General features: G+C 37.0%; 2 protein-coding genes across 8 annotated transcripts in view; both read left to right on the top strand.

Moving 5' to 3' along the window:
* The window catches only part of pkmyt1 (protein kinase, membrane associated tyrosine/threonine 1), a 115,565-nt gene that overhangs the window by 68,275 nt on the left and 25,317 nt on the right, over positions 1–21,973 (top strand). The window lies entirely within an intron of this gene.
* LOC309485771 (uncharacterized protein) overlaps positions 9,986–21,973 on the top strand; it is a 506,515-nt gene continuing 494,527 nt past the window's right edge. Inside the window, exon 1 of the mRNA XM_082152802.1 lies at positions 9,986–13,070. The gene's annotated coding sequence lies outside the window, so the exon portion shown is untranslated. The remainder of the gene's footprint in view (positions 13,071–21,973) is intronic.

Raw genomic sequence — 21,973 nt, forward strand, 5'->3', positions numbered from 1 at the left:
TCAAGGTAGTCAATATCGAGCTTGTAGCTTAGATCTTTTGATTTCATTGACTTACAAGGTGGGTTTTCAAACACAGAGACAGTTAAAAGTATAAATTGATTTTTAATAAATGTAAACTAGAGATTATATGAGCTACAACAACATGACATCATGACTTTGCGTAAGCATACACGCCACTTTCAAGTCAAAAGTGGCGTGTTATCTATACGCATTTTGAGCTATCCGCGTGTATGTTCACGCCAAAACGAACCGTCATCTTCCGCGTGTATGTCTACGCCGTTAAATGTCCGAGCGAAACGGAGCAAAATGTACATGAAATAATCATGTTGGTCCCCTTTGGAAAACGTGTAGATGTCACAGTTTAACAGCCTCAGACGTGAATCTTACACGTACCATTATCCCCGGACGTTTGCTAATCCTACCCCTAAATCTAATCATAACCATTTCTTAAAACTACGTAGGCTACAATTATAAAGAAAAACAACAGACAGACAAGTATAATCACAATAATTTATTTAATGAGAAAATGTCAAAATCGGTACCAAAAGTTGTTCACGTGACGATCGATGTGTCGCAGTCCTCTCTGGAAGTGGTTTTGTATGAGGTAACAGACAGAGCAGAATTTAAGTTATTAATTCAAATCCATGAAAACGTTAATCCGTCTTCGGTTCGGTTCGCTCTGAGGGCTGCGCGGCAGTGCGCGCTTCATTTCAAATGTGAATGTGCATGATGCAATCTGTGACGAAGCAGGCGAGACGAGAGCCAATGAGCGTTTGATATTACTGCCGTAACCATAGTAACCTGTCGCTTCTTGAGGGCGCAATTTTTGAATTTGAATTCATAACAAGCGCGGGGTTTGACGTTTACGGTCAAGATGACGATTACTGGATAAAGGGCTGAGTTTGGATCTTTTTCTTGCAAATAATATGGATTCTGAAGGTTTGGATTACATCAAGCTAATAAAATTGGTGTATTTTGTGAATCGATGTTGTGTTGTAAGGTTAGTATATTATGGTTCTATAGGAACCATAAATAAATTATTGTGATTATACTCGTCTGTCTGTTGTTTTTCTTTATAATTGTTGCCTAGGTAGTTTTAAGAAATGGTTATGGTTAGGTTTAGGGGTAGGATTCGTGGCTCAAACTATCTTTTAAAGCCATATTGTTCATAAAAATGCCATTTTCCTACATATCTGTCCATTACGTTTTATCATTTTAATATTGTCCATAAAATGGGTATGTTTAGGTGTGGGAAGATTAACCCCAGTGACGGGTAGGTTTAGGCACTTTTAGGGAGTTGGGGTAGGTCATATCTATATATACAGACTAAGTAATGTAACGTTAAGTCAACGGCGTTGATAAACACGCTGAAAAGCGATTATGCGTGTTGATAGCAAGCCAAAAATGGAAATCGAATTGGCGTGTCATACATACGCCATTTCATGAGATCAGTCTGGCTACAATATAAATGTACGTAAAAATGCAAACAGTAAAACACAAACATTTAACCAAACCAAAAACATAAAACATAATGTGATAGAGAGAATAAAATGAAATGAAAAAAGAAAGAAAGAAATAGAGAGAAGAGATAGAGGGTAATTTAATTCACAGACCTAAGAGCTGGACACCTGAAATCAGCGTTTAGAGGGAGATCATGTTACTTGCAAGATTCTGTGCTCTTTCAGTGTGGTGCTGAAGAGGGGGCGCGCGTGTCCGGCTGGTTTGCATCTAGCTTCGTCTTCTGGGTCGTTTCGCAAGACGATGTAAAGGCTCACTTGAATTTAACGTTACCGAGAAAGTTCAGATCATTTCCCTTGTGGAGGGGAAAAGCGTGTAGGAACTTAGTTGCAAAAGAACGGCGGCTTCTACATGACGCGGGTTTGCGTCCCAGAGGAGAAGCCGAGGCCTGCCCCGCTGGTTGCGTTGGGAGAAGCGCTGCGCGTGGAGGAGAAGGTCCGAAGAGAGGATGAGTTGAGAGAGAGAGTTTAAACTGAAGGTTCGGACTTTTAAGGGAATCCCGTGTACGCCTCCTTTTTCGTAGAGGACGAATCGGATCCTCTGATCTGAAGCGGGAAGAGGTTTCTTTGTTTGTGAAGAAACCCCCCCCCCCCCCCCCCCCACACTTTGACTGTCATGTGAGAAATCGAAAACAACATTCATATTTAGAAATATGGTATTTCCTGGAATAAATGCATATTATTGTACTTTGCAGTCAAGACTCGACTCCGACATGTTTTTCCCATTACATTGACACCTCGAATGACGTTTTTGCATGAAAGAAATACAGGTTTACATAATTTCCTCATAATCACTAGCATAGTGATTTTGATGAACATAATAACGTTACATAGATACCTCAGACATTATCTGGCCAATTATACACACATAAAAATACATATCACAAACATTGCTATTGGATCATATGTGTGGAAATGTCTGGAATGTTGGCTTGCAGAAGAACTGGAGGAGCTGCATCTTTGGAGTCATAAAGTTTATGACCAGGTCGAGGTCGGGTTACAAGACACTATTGAGGAACCTTCTTTCAGTAAACCTTTAGAATTCAAAATTATACTCTAGCAAAATTATACTCTATTATAAGGCAAACTAACCACACATGCATAATGGAATTGTACATATATTTAAAAGAAATATTGCTTATCCTGAGTTACACACAAAGGTTGGTCTCTTGGTGTGTGTGTGTGGGTGTGTGTGTGTGTGTGTGTGTGCGTGCGTTGGAATGTCATGAGGCTGTAAAGTCACAGGGAGTCCATGCTGAAATGGGGGGTTTTAGAGGGGATTCTCCAAAACAGGGTTCCCTATGTGACTCAAATGTCCCTCTGGGGAGCCACAAAGATGCAATTTTGACCGTTCAAGCAGACTTAAGAGGCGCCATGAACAAACTCGTTGTCTAAGGAGACAACGAAGGATGTGTTTGGAGATCAGGATTTACTCATTTGAACAGCATGTGACCGCATGTCATAGTCATTGTCGTTACAATATATATATATATATATACACACACACACACAGAGAGATCCTCATTAGCAGCTTATGCATATCGGCCCATTGAAACGGCCACTAATGAGGTATCTATGTATATATTGCTATGGTTTCTACAAGCAGAAACCGAGGATAGCGCAGATATTATGTAATTCAATGACAAGGGACGAGCCATTATTTAAAACTGGAATTTTTCTGGATTTACAAATAATGATAATGTAATTACACAATTGCACACTGTGCAAGTGGTTTTTGAATATTTTATTACAAAAATCTTACATATTGTACCTTTAAGAGTCATTGAGTATAAATATGGTTCCAGTCTTACCTCTCAGGTAGGTCCTTTAGGGTGTCTTGGAGGGGTGAGGTGTCTAAGTCACAACATCTAGCTACTGGGGTGCCTCAGGGCTCAGTGCTTGGACCATTTCTCTTTTCCATCTACATGACATTACTAGGATCTGTCATTCAAAAACATGTTTTTTTCCTATCACTGTTATGCTGACGACACACAACTCTACCTCTCATTCCAACCAGAGGAAGCTTGCTGCTCTCATTTCTTGCTGGATGAAGGACCGTCACCTTCAACTAAACCTTGCGAAAATAGAGCTGCTTGTGGTCCTGGCCAACCCAACACTACACCACACCTCCATTCAGCTAGGTTTGTCATCCATAACTCCATCAAGGTCAGCCAGGAACCTTGGAGTTATGATTGACGATCAATTGAACTTCACAGACCACATTGCTAGAACTGCCTGTTCCTGCAGATTTGCCTTATACAACATTAGGAGGATCAGGCCCTTGTCCAAGCGCTTGTTCTATCCAGACTGGACTATTGTAAAGCTCTCTTGGCAGGCCTTCCAGCATGCACTGTCAAACCTCTGCAACTGATCCAGAATGCTGCAGCTAGAGTGGTCTTTAATGAGCCAAAGAGAGCACACAACACACCTCTCCTCACAAAATGCACTGGTTACCGCTGATGTTTGTCTACAGAGCAACCACTGGATCTACTCTTTTACCTAAACTCATTACTCCAGATTTACGTGCCGGCTTCGTGGTGCCATCATCTCAAAGAGGCACAAAATCACTTTTACGGACCTTCACCTGGACTGTTCCCTGCTGGTTCCCTACTTTCTCATCTATTCTATATCTATTTAAAAATATATACATATTTAGTGTAGAGTAGAGAAGAGTAATGTCTTCTCCTGTTATTGTCACTTGCACTTCATGTCACATGTATAGTATAGCCTTCTCTGTCAGCAATGAAGGATTTACATGTGATAAATGTGGGGACACAGTCAGGCTGACAGAGAAGATTTCAGAACTAAAGACACGCATCCAAACTTTAATCGAGGATAGTAAGAATGCGACTAGCTTAGTGAACTCTGTATATTGTTCGGTTCCGGCTGTAGAGCCCATGCAGCAGGGCAACTGGGTGACCGTGAGACGCTGTAGTCGCGGGACAAAACACTGATCTTCCGTTCCGATTACAACATTAAACAGGTTCTCTCCACTCAGTGAAGCACGCACTGAGAATCCTATTGAATGTGCCCTAGTTATTGGTGATTCTATTACACAGAACGTGAAAATAGAGCCACCAGCCACCATAGTCACATGTTTGCCGGAAGTCAGAGCGCCTGACATCAAAGCAAATTTAAAAGTGCTGCTAATGCTAATCGTAAATTCTCTAAGATTATTATTCCCGTCGGCACTAATGATGTTCGACTTCGCCAGTCGGAGATCACCAAAATTAACGTTAAAGAGGTGTGTGAACTCTCAAGTACGATGTCAGGCACAGTAATTTGCTCTGGCCCCCTTCCAGTTCGCAGGAGTGATGAGCTGCTTAGTAGACTGTGCTCACTCAATGGCTGGCTGGCTGAGTGGTGTCTGCAAAATAATATACAGGGTTTCCGCGGGGTTGTAAAAGGTAGTAAATTAAATTATGCCAAATTAAGGCCAGTAAAAAGTAGTAAACGTCATCTGACGAGGTAGTAAATTTTCGAAGCCCCATCTAACTGGGTCTATATCATGGGTGTCCAAACTTCGGCCCTTCTGTTTGATGTCTCTGTGAAAGTTTTAAAAGTTTTTTTTTATTGTTTTACATAACATGTTTTTTTCCTCAAATGCAAACACGAAATAAAAGACAAAATACTTTTTAAAAAGACAATTTTTGGGGAAAAAATATGGATTTATAGCTTTTGAAAAAAAATCTGGATGGATTAATAGCGTTTTGGAAAAAAATCTGGATGGATTTATAGCGTTTTGAAAAAAAAATCTGGATGGATTAATAGCGTTTTGGAACAAAATATGGATGGATTTATAGCGTTTTTGAAAAAAAATATGGATGGATTTATAGAGTTTTGAAAAAAAATATGGATGGATTAATAGCGTTTTGAAAAAAAATATGGATGGATTTATAGCGTTTTGGAAAAAAATATGGATGGATTTATTGCGTTTTAGGAAAAAAATATGGATGGATTTATAGCGTTTTATAGCCAGGTTGTAAAAATACAGTATTGTGTTAATATGTCACCTCTAGTGTGTGGCCTGGCCCTTTGTTTATTTTTCTGTATTTGGCCCTCACTAAAAAAAGTTATAATTGCCTCATTAAATTGTGATTAAATATGTTATTAATTCATTTTGGAAAGATATTTCATGTCTTTACTTGTCACTTTACTTAACACTTAACACTGCTACAGTTGAAGTTTGAAGCCCTGTTGGTAGTAAAAATATTGTGATGGTAGTAAAATAGCAGAGGTGGGACAAAGTCATTGTTATGCAAGTCACAAGTAAGTCTCAAGTTTTTGCCCTCGAGTCCCAAGTCAAGTCGAGTCAAAGATGAGGCAAGTCCCGAGTCGAGTCAAAAGTCAAAGCCAACAAGTCTCAAGTCGAGTCCAAAGTCCTACCATTTTAGTTTCGAGTCATTTCAAGTCCTCTTACCACAGAAATAAAATGTATACAAATCATGTATGTCTGTAAGATTTGTATTTATTTAAACCTCTTTTTATACAATGACATTAATCAAATACAGTAACAAACAGAAAATTATATACATAAAATACATAAAAAACGGGGGGGGGGGGGGGTGCGATGCAATTATTAATAATTGTGATGTAATTTTTGCATCACAATAAGTGTATTGTGATTGTCAAAACATTTTAGTAACTAAACTGAATTTTATTAGGTTTAGTGACAACATGTTACAATGTTTACATGGTTACATTTCTTGTAAGCTACGCTTTTTTATTATTTTAGTTCAATTCAATTATTGTGATTTGATTTAATATTGACTCATTTGGATAAATATTAGGTAGGCTACACAATATAGGCATACATTTTTCTCAAGAAAAAAACAACTCACCTAATGCTGTAAACATACAGAGAGCCCTATTAGCTGGCAGGATTATTTAAGGTTAAAAAAAAAAATTATATTACAACTTTATTTAATGATATAAGTAAAAATATAATAAGCATGCAATATAGTACACATATTTAGCAAAATACTCTCTATAGCTCTTTTTTTCTAGCCAACTAACGTGCAATAGCCTATTATGGTCATTAAATGGCTTTCCTGAGGTAAATGTTATGTGACATAATTGTTCTCCAGCTGTTTTATTGACCCCTTTGATTGATGGGTCGATATTATGAATGAGGAATATACATTTTGGTAAGTTGTACTGTATCTTTCAACAGTGTTCATTCGTGTTTAACGTTATTTACTATCAGCTAGAGATGATCGGTTCACGTGCCGCTAGGGATCTGTCGTGTCACATTTTCAAGCGCCAAAACGGTATTTATTGTCTGAATTTCGTAATAAAAGTGACAGAATCTGAGAGCTGAGATTTTTTTATATCATAAGTAACCTGCTCTGTCTAGTCTGTCGATCTCCGTGTCCTCTTTGCCTCGCGATTTTTCTGTGCGTGAGAGCGTGTGAAAAGTGTCAATTGCGTGTGTCTCACGGTGAATGCGTGAGAGTTGGCAGCTATGTCAGCTAGTAAGTTACGGTACATCCGATAAGGTGCTTAACATTCGTTCAAATTCGTAGCATGCGTTGTTGCTTGTTGCGCTTCATTGGTTGTCTTGCAATGTGCCTGCTTAGATGCTGTCGAATCAAAACAACGTGGGACTACTGTGATTGGATGTCGTGCAGGCAGCGCACGTGCTCTCTGCATGCATACAGGTGGTGCACATTTTTTCCACAGATGCAGATAAACTGAGAGCGGCGCGGCCGTGTGAAAATTTTTTCCCCAGTTTTCATGGGAAGTAGCAAGTCTTCTCGAGTCAAAAGGCGCAAGTCCAAGTGAAGTCACGAGTCATTGATGTTAAAGTCCAAGTCGAGTTGCAAGTCTTTGTACATTTTGTCGAGTCGAGTCTGAAGTCATCAAATTCATGACTCGAGTCTGACTCGAGTCCAAGTCACATGACTCGAGTCCACACCTCTGTAAAATAGGTGGTAAAAAGGTAGTAAATTCAATTTAAGAATATCTGTATAAACCCTGATATAGAATTCATAGACAATTGGAAAAGTTTTTGGGGCAGACCTGACCTGTTGAAAAGAGATGGTATTCATCCCTCCTGGGATGGTTCTGCTCTTCTCTCTAGTAATATGGCACATAAACTTAGAGCTCAAACATGACAATCTGGGGCTAAGGTCAGGAAGCAGACAGACTGGCTAAACCGACCATCTGTTAGCTGTCTCACGTCACTGAGGTCAGATAAATCACATCACATAGAGACTCTTTCACCTAGATATCATCATATAGAGACTGTGTCTGTACCCCGAATTAGGACATACAAAAAACTATGTCCTAAACCCATTTAAGGGTAAAAATTTAATTGATGTTCAACAAATAAAAAAACAGATAATACGGATGAACAAATGATAAAGCTCGGGTTGCTGAATATTCGATACTTTTCTTCAAAAGCACTTATTGTTAACCCTCTGAGGTCTGAGGGGTTTTTGGTGTCCTTGAGATGTTCTGACATGCCCTGACATTTGTGCTTTTTTCAGTTGCTTATAAACATATTAATGGCAAAGGTGTAATTACACTCTATTTAGCACAAACAGGGCTACCATAATATGTGAGCAACATGCATGTACATGTTTGTATTTTTGAGAGAATAATGTTTATGCATGGTTATTGAAAAAACTAAAAACTAAAGTTTCTGAAATAAGGCCACAAAACACATACTAAATACGTGTCAATAAGACTTTTGACTAATTGATGTCTTTGCCTAGAGTTTTTTCTTCAAAATGATGTGAAAATCATCCTGCCCTTATCATTCACATAACACAATACATTGATTTAAATCTTGTAAAACACTTTTTGTTTGTAAAGGCAATATGCGCAAGGGGCGTCAACCATTCAACAGCATCATGCATATGTAGTGGTTCACACCTCAGGAGACAATGGGGCCCGCATACTTAATGAGCCATTCATTCAGGTGTGTCACCTATAGCCACAAGAAAGAATGCAAGAGCAATATATATACAGTATATATATATATATATATATATATATATATATATATATATATATATATATATTCTACCAAATTGGTTCACAGTTGGAAGCATGTCAATTTTTATTTTTTTTTTACAAATTTTGCTTGCAAATTGTATAATATCCAAGGAAAACATGTCTATTAATTGTGCAGTTAATTCTCATACTGTATTTTCAGTTTTGGAATATGTATCCTCTCCCCAAATTTGTCAATAATAAAACACAATAAAAATTATTTAAAGAAAATGCTTATATTTACCTTTTAAAATTTGTTTACATCTACCTTGTAAATATATATTTTTTTATTAAAAAGGTTACAATTACAACAACAATTGAAGTGTAATCTTTCTTTGTAAAAACTAAAGTATACATTTTATCATACATATTTCAAACTTCGAATATAGCCTACATTGACAAAACATACTATATTTAACATATTAGCAAAAATTGGCAAACAAAAGCTTATTTGAGGTGGCAGATATTTTACAGTAAAAATGTGTAATCTATCCAAAACTAATCAACGAAATGTTGTCTTTCATATGTCTGTAACATAGGTCTTTCGTTTTTATTATAAGGAATATAAATGTTAATTTGCAGTTTAATACGTTGCTTATACAAATACATTTTATTTCAACATATTTCAATCGATTTTACTCAGTATAGCAAAATAGTTTGCTAAAAGCAGATCATTTATTCACACACAGAAACGCAATTCAAATTTAAACCGTCTTTTTGCGAGTTGTGGTAAACAGCGCATCTCTGCGTTCATTCATTCACACAGAAACGCGATTTACTTGAGAATGAAAAAAAAAACTTACTACATTATTCCATCCGTTGCTCCTCGAAATACCAGCACTTCTGAGGTAAGTTTTCCATTATTATTATTCCTCACAGCGCTGCGAGACAGTGTAGACAACTACACTTATCTGAATAAACTTGATGTGTTTTCTCGAGCTGATATGTGGGCGTTCACAGTTTGTATGGGATCGTCTCAGTCATTTGCGTTTGAATAGCGCGCGCTCTCCGTGGGCGTGGCCGATTAAAACGTAATGAGATGAGATGAGCTCGACTGGAATCGCTCTCTTTTAACACAGATTTCACAAGATGAGAATATTTGTTTTTTATATAAATTACTTCATTTAAAAGAAGAGAATTCAAGCTTCATGCCTGTGTGTCTGTATGCCTGTTTGACTGAGTATTCGCTCAGTTATTGTTCATTTTCGGACGCGTTTCAGAATGGACTTCACTGGCAGAGAGAAGGCAGAACTCGCTTCGTGTTTATTTTTCTTTATTTGGCAAAAAGCACAACACTTTGTTTTTATTGTGAGTATACACAAAAATAATACACATTTAACAGAATCGATTGATGTATGAAACTCCTATGGAAAATCAAAGTCAACAGAGTATTTATGAGTTTCTTTTACATTGATAAAAAAAAAGCGAGCTGGTATCGCCGGCGATACCGTAGACCTCAGGGGGTTAATATGATATGATTACAGATTATAACCTAGATGTGCTGTGTTTGACAGAAACCTGGCTAAAACCAGACGATTACATTAATTTAAATGAGTCCACCCCCCAAGATTACTGTTATAAACATGAGCCTCATCTGAAAGGCAATGGGGGAGGTGTTGCTGTAATTTATAGTAATATATTCAGAATTACTGAGAAGTCTTGTTTTAAATATAATTCTTTTGAAGTGTTGGTGCTTAATGTAACACTATCTAGTGTAAATGATTAATCACGTTTGAGATTTGTGCTGGCTACTGTATACAGGCCACCAGGGCACCATACAGACTTAGTACTGGCTGCAGATAAAGTCCTAATTGTTGGTGATTTTTAATATACAATGAAAAAGATGCATTGGGATTGGCATTTACATTCTACATTCTGAATTCTATTGGAGTTAGACAACACGTGTCAGGACCTCTAGATCTAATATTATCACATGGAATCAATGTTGATGCCATGGAAATTCTACTGCAGAGAACACGTGTCAAGATCTCTAGATCTAATATTATCACATGGAATCAATGTTGATGCCATTGAAGTTCTACAGCAGAGCGATGACATCTCAGATCATTATCTAGTCTCGTGTATACTTGATTTAGCCAAGGCTGCAAAGTCGACTCCGTGTTACAAATATGTTAGACCTATCACTTCTGCCACTAAAGATTGCTTTATTGATAATATTCCTGATCAGTTTCATTTCTTCAGCATCCCAGATTGCTTAAAAGATATTGCAACAGAAACTTTTAACTCTCTCTTTTCGAGCACCTTAGACACAGTTGCTCCTTTGCACTTAAAGAAGATTAAAGAAAATAGTCCAACGCCGTGGTACAACGAGCATACTCAGGCCTTTAAGAGAGCAGCCAGAAAAATGGAGCGCAACTGGAAGAAAACAAAACTAGAGGTTTTTTTTCCGCATTTCAATGAAAGAGCACGATTGCGTACAGAGAGGCCTTAAAAGCTGCTAGATCTGCTTATTTTTCAACCCTATTAGAAGAAAATAAAAGAAACCCTAGGTATTTATTTGAAACAGTGGCTAAATTAACGAAAAATAAATCTTCAACCCCAGACGTTTCCAAGCAGCACAGCAGTAATGACTTTATGAACTTCTTTACTAGCAAGATTGATAATATCAGGAAGAAATTTTTTTATTTGCAACCGTCTACTACAGTATCGCATCAGGCAGTGTATTGTAGTCTCCTTGAGGAAAAATTTTATTCATTCAATGCTATAGGAGAAGAAGAATTTTCTAAACTCTTTAAATCATCTAAATCGACAACATGTATTTTAGACCCTATGCTGACTAAGCTATTGAAAGAGATGCTTCCAGAGGTCATAGATCCTCTTCTTAATATCATTAATTCATCTTTGTCATTAAGGGTACGTACTCTCATTAGAGTCACAAATGATTTGCTCTTATCATCCGATCGTGGTTGTATTTCGCTATTAGTGTTACTCGATCTTAGTGCTGCATTTGATACTATTGAGCACAACATTCTTTTAAATAGACTCGGAAATTATGTTGGCATTAGTGGAATTGCATTAGCATAGTTTAAATCATACTTATCTGACTGTTATCAGTTTGTAGCAGTAAATGAAGAGATGTCTTATCGATCAAAAGTTCAGTATGGCGTACCACAAGGCTCAGTACTAGGACCGTTGCTGTTCACTCTGTACTTGCTACTCTTAGGAGATATCATTAGGAAGCATGGCATTAGTTTTCACTGTTATGCTGATGATACTCTGCTCTATATTTCTTCATGCCCTGATAAAACTTATTTCACAAATTCACAAAATTAACGGAATGCATAGCTGATATAAAAAGTTGGATGACTAGTGATTTCCTACTACTTAATTCTGAAAAAAAAACAGAGATTCTAATTATTGTACAAAAAGCCTCCTCACATAATAACCTAGAATACTGTCTAAAGCCTTGTTTATACTTTTGCCTGGCTCCGCAGCGCGAGTCTCCGCACCTCCCCAAACGTATGAGGTGTTTATATTTGATGCGCTCGCCGTTGTACTATTCTTTGAAACAGATAGGGGGCGACTCGAGTAATTGTCCTCTAAACCATCAGGAATCAGCGTTGAGAAGAAAGCTATACACACGTGACAATGTTTATTTTAGTACACCACCACCAATACCACACTACAAAAAGAATCGTGTAAAACCCAGTAAACCCTGAGATTATTACTCGTGACAATAAAACAAAATATATGGATATGAGAATGTGTATACAAAACTAAATTAACGATTTCTTACATATTTTCTAATTTCACTAAACATTTCATTAAGTTTTGTGAACTTTTTTATGAAACATGGACCTTTATGTTCATTAAAAATACGTTTTATGCTATTGTATGCTCATTTTTTAAATGTAAGCAACTAATTTAGACTTGCAAACTGGGTTAGGGTTAGGGTTCGGCTCAAAGTCGTTCATCTTCGGATGCGGAGCCGCTGTTACAAAAAAAGCCATGCACACCGCCAATCGAAATGGGGTCTTGCGCACCCAACACAGCAAAATCCCCAGTGTTAAATTAACACTCCTCAGTGTACATATGTGTCCACACTACAGAGTGTTAAAATTAACACTGAAGCAGTGTTGAAGTTAATGAGATAATTAAGTGATTAATTAAGTGATGATTGAGCATTATTGAAGATACGTGATGTTAACCCTCTGGAGTCTGAGCGGTTTTCTGGGCCCTGGAGGTGTTCTGACATGCTCTGACATTAGTGCTTTTTTCAGTTATTTATAAACATGTTAATGGCAAAGGTGTAAATTCACTCTATATAGCACAAACAGGGCTACCAAAATATGTGATCACCATGCATGTATATTTTTTAATTTTTAAGAGAATAATGTTTATGCGTGGTTATTGAAAAAAATTTAAATGAAAGTTGCTGAAATATGACCACAAAACTCATAATAAATATGTGTCAATAAGACTTTTGACTAATGGATACTGTTCCTTCGAGTTCTGGCTTCAAACTTATGTGAAAATAGTCTTGCTTTATCGTTCACATAAAACTATACATTGATTTAAATTGATGTAAAACAGGTTTTGCTTGGAAAACCAATATGCGAGGGGGGCGTGAACGAGGAAGTGGTTTACACCTGAAAATACAATGTCCCACCCACTCTGCATAATTAGCCATTCATTCAGGTGTGACACTGACTGAGCCACAATGAAAGGACAAAAGATATATTTAGAAGAAGACTTATATTGACCATTTAAGATTTTGCTTACATCTATCTTACATCCCGGTACCATGCAATAATTCATAATTTCGAAAGAAATACAAATGAGTAATTCACTAATGAGTTCGCCAACTAACTAGACATTTTTGTGAAATGAATTTCAAGCTCTGGTGGTAGCTAGTCTTGTAGACTGATGATTTCTCTGATATACAGATACCTCTAAACTAAGCGCTGTTCTGTGTGGGAGTGGCTTGCGCAGCTGTGCAATGTGATGCATTGTGGGAGTTGTAGTATTTCATACAAATGCAACCTAAAGTTACTTTCTGTCTTTTCTCGGTCAAGAAGGCACCAAATTCGAAAATTATTTTACATTTCGACTAAATATATGACCCACTTTCAATAAAGATTAATGTTCCCACAGGGGGAATGCTCCTTTAACCCCCTGAGGTCTACGGTATTTTTATTTTTATCAGTGTAAAAGAAACTCATAAATACTCTGTTGACTTTGATTTTCCATAGGAGTTTCATACATCAACTCCTATATACTCACAATAAAAACAAAGTGTTGTGCTTTTTGCCAAATAAAGAAAAATAAACACGAAGCGAGTTCTGCCTTGTCTCTGCCAGTGTAGTCCATTCTGAAACGCGTCCGAAAATGAACAATAACTCAGCGAATACTCAGTCAAACAGACATACAGACACACAGGCATGAAGCTTGAATTCTCTTCTTTTAAATGAAGTAATTTATATAAAAAACAAATATTCTCATCTTGTGAAATCTGTATTAAAAGAGAGCGATTCCAGTCGACCTCATTACAGCTAATTCAGATGTAATGTGACACGCCCACGGAGAGCGCGCGCTATTCAAACGCAAATGGCTGAGGCAATCCTGTGAACGCCCCCATCAGCTCGAGAAAACACACAAGTTTATTTAGATCATTACCTGTTTACACCGTCTTGCAGCGCTGTGAGGAATAATACTAATGGAAAATGTCCCTCAGAAGTGCGGGTATATCGAGGAGCGAGCTGAGGAATACTAGTACGTTTTTTTCCTTCTCACGTGGGTTTCTGTTTATGAATGAATAAACGGCAGAGATGCGCGCTGTTTACCATAGCTGGCAAAGACAGTTTAAATTTAAATCGCGTGTGTGAATGAATGATGATGTTTTAGCAAACTGTATTGCTATACTGAGATGAGTAAAAATCGAAATGTAGGCTATTTGTTAGGGCTGGGCAAAAAAATCGATTTTTCGATTAATCGTTTTTTAAAATGTGGTCGATTCAAAAATCGATTCTCAAACGCCAAGAATCGATTTTTTTCCATCTTTATGTATTAGTTTTCCTCCACTGTTCATAGGCTTGCAAACTCAATTTTATAGCTAATGCTGTGAGATTTTATGGTAGTTTTATCTAAATCATAAAATAACCTCAATTAGTGCTGCACGTTTAATCATATCGCAATCGCTATGACAAGCCTATACGCAATTAGGCTATATGACCAAAATGCTGCCAAAATGCTGTCGTGACTGTGACAGAAAAACTTGCGATGATATCGTGCGTGCGCACAAGACAGCACAGAATAGAATTATCTTTCGCGCTTGAACGAAGAACACACACAATTATGCCAAAATGTATTTTTGTCGAGTATCTTTATAACATAAGAGCAGTCTTATGACGAACGTGAAGAGTTGTGCCTCGTGAGAGAATGAGTCCGCGTGTGAGTTCCGCGTCTCTGTCAACAGCGGCTGGTCTTAAAGGGACAGTACACTGTAGCCACTAATTATCTCTGTCATTTAAGTTAATCAAAGAACAAAGAGAACAGAGAAAAACACTCACTGCTCTTGAATAAAGAACTTTTGTAACTTTGATTAGTCAATATATAATTTATAATTAATGCAACACAGACTGTTTGATAATTTTATTCAATTTCTGTATGGCCTAGCTGTTAGACAGGAAGGGCACATATTATATTATATGCAACGTTTTTATATGTGGGTTTATGTGAGGATTGTTAACCTGTTTGATCAAGACATGCGACTGTTCTGACTTGTCCAATTTTCAGCATCAATTTTTCATCTTGCATCAAAATCCTGTCTATTCATTGTATGCATTTGAAATATAGAGTTGGGTTCTGTTTTAATGTACCCAAGTGTACCTAAAATAAAAAGAGTTTAATATACAGGTTTGTAGCTCTTAATTTCTTTTTATTAATTAAACACTTGAAAACTTTTTCTTTTTTTAATAAATATAGGATTTGTATTTAATATTCATTGAGTGAGTCGAATCGAAATTAATTTAGAATCGAAATTGGAAAAATCGAATCGAGAATCGAAATCGAATCGAGAATCGAAATCGAATCGAATTAGAGCTTGCGAATCGAAATCGAATCGAATTGTAACATCTGAATCGATACCCAGCCCTACTATTTGTATAAGCAACGTATTAAACTGCAAATTAACAATATGCCCTAATATTTCATGAAAACAACGTTACAGTCAGACGAAATATGAAAGACAACATTTTGTTTAGTAGATTTGGGTACAGTTTTTACTGTAGAATATACTGCCACATCAAATAAGCTTTTGTTTAGCAATTTCTATATATAAAATACTATTTTTGTCAAAAATAAAGTCATCAACTAAGATGTTAGCTGTTCCAATGTTGGCTATATTCAAACTAATGAATACATAGATAAAATGTAGGCCTATAATCATTTTTTTTACAAAGAAAGAGTACACTTGAAATATTGTTGAAATTGTAATTATTGTTGTAATTGTAACCGTTTTAATAAAATAGCAAAACATATTTACATGATAGATGTAAGCAAAATCTTAAATGGTCAATATAAGTCTTCTTCTAAATATATCTTTTGTCCTTGCATTGTGGCTCAGTCACTGTGTCACACCTGAGTGAATGGCTCATCATTATGCAGAGTGGGTGGGACATTGTATTCTAAGGTGTAAACCACTCCTTGTTCACGCCCCCCTCGCATATTGGCTTTCCAAGCAAAACCTGTTTTACATCAATTTAAATCAATGTATGGTTTTATGTGAACGATAAAGCAAGACTATTTTCACATAATTTTGAAGAAAAAACTATAGGCGACGACATCCATTAGTCAAAAGTCTTATTGCCACATATTTAGTATGTGTTTTGTGGCCTTATTTCAAAAACTTTAATTTTTAGTTTTTTCGATAACCACGCATAAACATTATTCTCTCAAAAATGAAAACATGTACATACATGTGGCTCACATATTATTGTAGTCCTGTTTGTGCTATATAGAGTGAATTTACACCTTTGCCATTAATATGTTTATAAGCAACTGAAAAAAGCACAAATGTCAGAGCATGTCAGAACACCTCCAGGGCCCAAAAAACCGCTCAGACTCCAGAGGGTTAATTAATGTGCATATTTGCTCTCTTTTTCTTCATAGTAAGCTGGCAGGGACGCAAAAAGGACATAGGTTATAGTATATAAAACTAGAAATTGAAATGCGTAATTGTAAATTGTAAGCATGCAAAAAAATCCTGTGCGCATGTGAATCGTTTCTTGAGGGCACGAAAAAAAAGTTTATTGTGTGCATGCAAGAGTGTATATATACACTACTGTGCAAAAGTCTTAGGCACTTTAGTATTTTCACCTCCAAACATTTTTTTTTATATATTATAGCCAGTTATTTATATATTTTGCTGTAGTGTTAGCTTACATTTCCAAACATTAATTGTAATAATCCAGTGAGATTTTTGTATGCACAAGGAGTGACAAGAGCCGGAATGATCTGATCTCACCATCATTGATTCTGTCTGTGATTACATGAAGAAACAGAAGAAAAAAAACTGAGACAGACTAAATCCAGAAGAACTGCAGCAATGTCTCCAAGATGCTTAAAGAAACCTTCCTGCAAAGATACAGTACTGTGAGACGTTTTAGGCACTTGTGTAAAAATGCTGTAAAGTGAGGATGCTTTCCAAAATAATGTCATAAATAGATTTTATTTATCAAGTATTTTCTATTAACTGAATCAAATCAATATTTGGTGTGACCACCCTTTGCACACTTGCACATTTTCAGGTAGCTTTGTAGGAAGGTTTCTTCAAGCGTCTTGGAGACGTTGCCACAGTTCTTCTGGATTTAGTCGTTTTTCTTCTGTTTCTTCATGTAATCTCAGATGGACTCGATGATGGTGAGATCAGATCTCTGTGTGGAGCACCGGCTGTTGTCAGACTCCTTATGCGTATAAAAATCTCACTGGATTATTACAATGGCAAAATAAAAGTTTGTTTCTCACAGTAAACTGCCATGCAGGCTAGAATTGCGAAACATTATTGGATAATTCTTATAATTTACATTTCTCTGGGCCAATCGGAATCTTAGCACTTTTACTCTTGGCCAATCGGAATCTTAACACTTGCGTCATAATCTAAGCACACACACACTAGGTGTGTTCGACATCGGCTGCGGCTGGATGTAACCGATCGGCGAGAGTAGCCGCGTGCAGGCGGGGAGGAGCTGCAAACGGAGACGTGAAGTCGGACACTTTCTGGTTCCCGTGGTGTTCGCGTACTTTACCACAGCTGAAGTGAAATAAATGTAATATTGGCCAAATAATACACAAATGTTTCAGAGACATTTTCATTCAATAGGCCTACTTTATGTACTGCTTCATACAGCGTCTGTTTGAACAAGAATAAAGTTCAACATAATTGCTACTATTAATGAAGTGGAGTCTATACGTTTTTTAATCAGTTTTAATTTGATAAACATGACACAATATAACATACGACATGAAAAGAGTGTTTACTGTTATAAAAAACTGATTTGTGAGCTTTAGAGGAACTAAAGGTGTTCGAATAAACACGAAACACACGTGATCGTTGTCATGCGGTGAATCCGGCCAATCGTGGGACAGCTGTGTCGTCATCAGCCCTCCTGCAGCCCAGTGCAGCCGCTCTTGAGAACCTGCGCTGGCTGAGTTCTCCGGCTACTCTCGAATCGCTCTCGTGGTACTTTGATGGCATACGTCACAGTCACGTGGCGTCGGCGCTGTATCAAGTCGGACAAATTTTCTAACCGGCATGCACTGCTTCAAGTCAGCCGCCGATCGGTCTGCGCAGAGCTGCATGAAGTCGAACAAGCCCCATGACACACACAGCGTCAACAACAGCTGAGCTCGCCATTTGCCTGGCTACCGTGCGAGTCTAATGGAAACTCACGCATGAATTTTCCCGCATTTAACTTGTTTTAGCACCCGCCAAAGTGAATTTTTGTCCTGCCAAAGTCTTATTTGATCGGTGAGTAATGTAGATGAACGGCTGCGTTTGTGACAGGGCGCATGTTTTAACTAAAAGAACGACCAGAGAGAGAGAGAGCCGGTCGCGCGCGCGCACTCTCTGTGTAAACGACTTCACCGTCTCCAAACTAGGCGCTGTGTTGCTCTCTCTCCCTCGCACATATTAATCAAAATAAATCGACACGGTGGTAAAAGGTCGGAAGACCAAAGTTTCGTGTGGAGCATTCGGAGATTTTTTTTTCCCTGAATTATACTGCTGGGTGTGAATTGTGCTAAATAAGTTTCCTTATCTTCTCTGGAAAGCGTTCCGGACATTCAGCTGACATAAAACAACACTTTAATTAAACGAAATAAAACTATACAGTGATGAAATGTTTTCTATGTTGACAACTTGACACAAATCTTGGATGTCCATGTCCTAACTGCTGGGATAATCACACAACGCGCACGACACGTCCAATTCGCGAACTAATAATGACTCCTTTGAACCGATTCATTTTAATGAATCGTTAAAACAACTGATCTTTCCAACAGTGAACTCAGGAGACGTCTGAATCGGTGTATAACTAATCAGTAACACTTTACAATAAGGTTCTATTTATTACATACATTATATAAAAAGTACAGTTTGCTAACTCAAGCTTAAACTTTAAAATAAATAAAACCACTTTTTTTTAAAAGCATTTAAAAAAAATTTCCACACAGTGCTATCAAGAATCGATAAGAGAATCGTTAAAGAATTGGATCGATAATCAGAATCGTCAGTGGCATTATTATTGATAAAATCTTATCAAATCTCATCCCTATGTGAAGACAGTAAAATTATAATCAAACATTAAAGAACATACATGTTTTTTAATATTTTTTTTTTAAGAGTAAAAAGATGCTAACATGAGGTCTTATTGTGTCACTGTCAGTCTTGTTACATCAGTGCAAAACTAGGGTATGCAGATTAATTATTATCATTATACATCATTCATCAGCATGCATTGATTAATCCCATGGCATGTATATAAAAAAAAAAGTTAGACTTCTTCTCGAACGTAACCTCTGTCTATAGTAATCCAGACGAGCAGCATAGATGTGTTCTAAACGTCTTCTTCTGACCCCAATATAGGATCGCTAAGCCAGGAGAAACATTTGCAGAAAGACGATGTAGTCCGCCATTGTAATTGTTATGCTTGAATTTGGCGCAAGCGTTTCTAGGAAAGCTAAGAAGTTGGCAACGTACACAGTGATGCAACGACGTCGTTCCCTGTGCTCTCTAGTCAGTGGAAAAACAAACAGGTTCTGAGATGGTTCGCAAGTTGAACCAACTTTGAACCAGCACCAGTTCCGAACCAGTTCTTTTTTGGTGGAAAAGGGGCAATGGAGGTTTTTAGAAGCATTCATCAAAAGGTTATACTGCTGTTGTATCGCTGTGGTAATTTTAACCAGACTCTTCACATCCTCATCCTTTGAAAGGGTTTACAAAGAGAATTTGCTTTTGCAGAGCAGAAAACAACATCTTCTCAACATACACAACACGGACCCGCTACAGTGTTTGCGGGCGGACAACATAAAACATAGGTGGGCATTAGGCAAATGTGTTACCCAGTAATGTGTAGCCGTCACGGAAGTAAGATTCAAATTCATGACGACTCGTTTAGGTTTTTTTCAGACTTCAGAGTCGATTCTTTCTTTTGAGAAACAACAACTTTATTTATTGCGTGCTCTTTCATTTTCATAACTTTGCAGAAAGCTGCATTACACATTGCATGAAAGGGAATATTCGAAAAAGCATAATGGGGCACTTTAAATATGGTCTGAAAATCTACAGAGAGGTTTGGAAATTTGAGTCTGGAAAAGTATGGAATTTTGAAATGGAATATGTGTAGGAACCCTGAGAATCGCAGGACTACAAAATGAGACATCAAGCATATAGTAAAAGATTTAGACTCTGAATGACATCAGTGAATCAGGTCACTACATGCTGCTGATGTCATCATCAAAACATATTGTGAGCAGGACGTTTACTCTACAGTAATACATGTGCTTTATAAACACAACGTTGGAACAGTCAGAGAAAAACTATCATCAAAAAATGAAAAGGGTTAAGAGCCCAACTAAAGCAAACACCGACCACCATAATGGTGACTTGAAATGAAAAATTCCATAAAACATTACCGTCTAAACTTCTGATGAATCTCAAGTAGATGTAAGACAGAAATAAAGTCAAACTGGTCATATTAAATGCAATAATGTGTAATGGCACAAAGTCAGTTGTAGTTCTTGTGTTTCTCTTTTTTCTGTTATTGTTTTTTCTCTTTCCTTCAATGATTCTGCTTATTAACATTCGGTGTCACCACTAATGACCAATCACTTAATTAATCACTAAATTATCTCATTAACTTCAACACTGCTTCAGTGTTCATTTTAACACCCTGTAGTGTGGACACATATGTACGCTGAGGAGTGTTAATTTAACACTGGGGATTTTGCTCTGAACGCACACGACCGCCCACACTGCATTTTCTGCTGCGCGCACCTTCAAGCTCGTGCGGACGCGTCGAGTATAAACCTAGCTTAACACTTATGGTGAAATTTTACGTATTACAAGTTTTGATACCATATTAAAGCTGGTTTCAAACCCTTTCCAAATCTGTTTTTATTTCTTTCATTGTTTGTCAGTAACAAAAGTTATGGTTATCTGAAGTCGGCTGATCGCTATGATTTTCAGGAACAGAATTTTGAGAAAAACAGATTTAATTAACTGTCACGTCCTGCTAGCGGGATGATTGGCGCTTTTTTTTTTTTTTTTTGCCTTTTTTTCATATCACATATTTTAGTAATCATCATAGATTAGGTATCATTCAAAAGCTTACGAACTCAAAATTCATTCTGTGAAAACTGTTTTGAAATTGGACGATTGAGAGGCTACTTTCAGACTCCATTATTCTCTTGTGCTCCGCTCCGCATCTCACGATAACGTTGGATTAAAAAAAACTTGCGTGCCGTTGTAGTTTACACAGGACTGGCAGGAAATGCACATTGATATACCTTTATTCTAGATGTTATGTGGTTTATTTTGATAGGTGAACTGTCTTTGTAGTGTTAAGAGAAGGAGAGCTGTGGGCGAAAATAAATAAATAAATAAATATATATTCGCCCACAGCTCTCCTTCTCTTAACACTTCTCTTATATATTTTATATATATATATATATATATATATATATATATATATATATATATATATATATATATATATATATATTTATTTATTTTTTTACCTCCGTCAACATGCGTGTTCTTAAAGAGAAAGATTCAGCTTTTCAGCTTGCCACTATAAATCGCTATTTTTCTGCACTAAACTAGTTAATTTTGCCAAGATATATTCAGAGAGGATATAGACAGGGTCAATTTTCACAAAATCAGAACCCCGAAGGCATTTTGTGATTATTTATATTTTACAACATTTCTAGGGGTATTA

This window comes from Leuciscus leuciscus (assembly GCF_965113295.1).
Source record: "Leuciscus leuciscus genome assembly, chromosome: 21".
Taxonomy (NCBI): domain Eukaryota; kingdom Metazoa; phylum Chordata; class Actinopteri; order Cypriniformes; family Leuciscidae; genus Leuciscus; species Leuciscus leuciscus.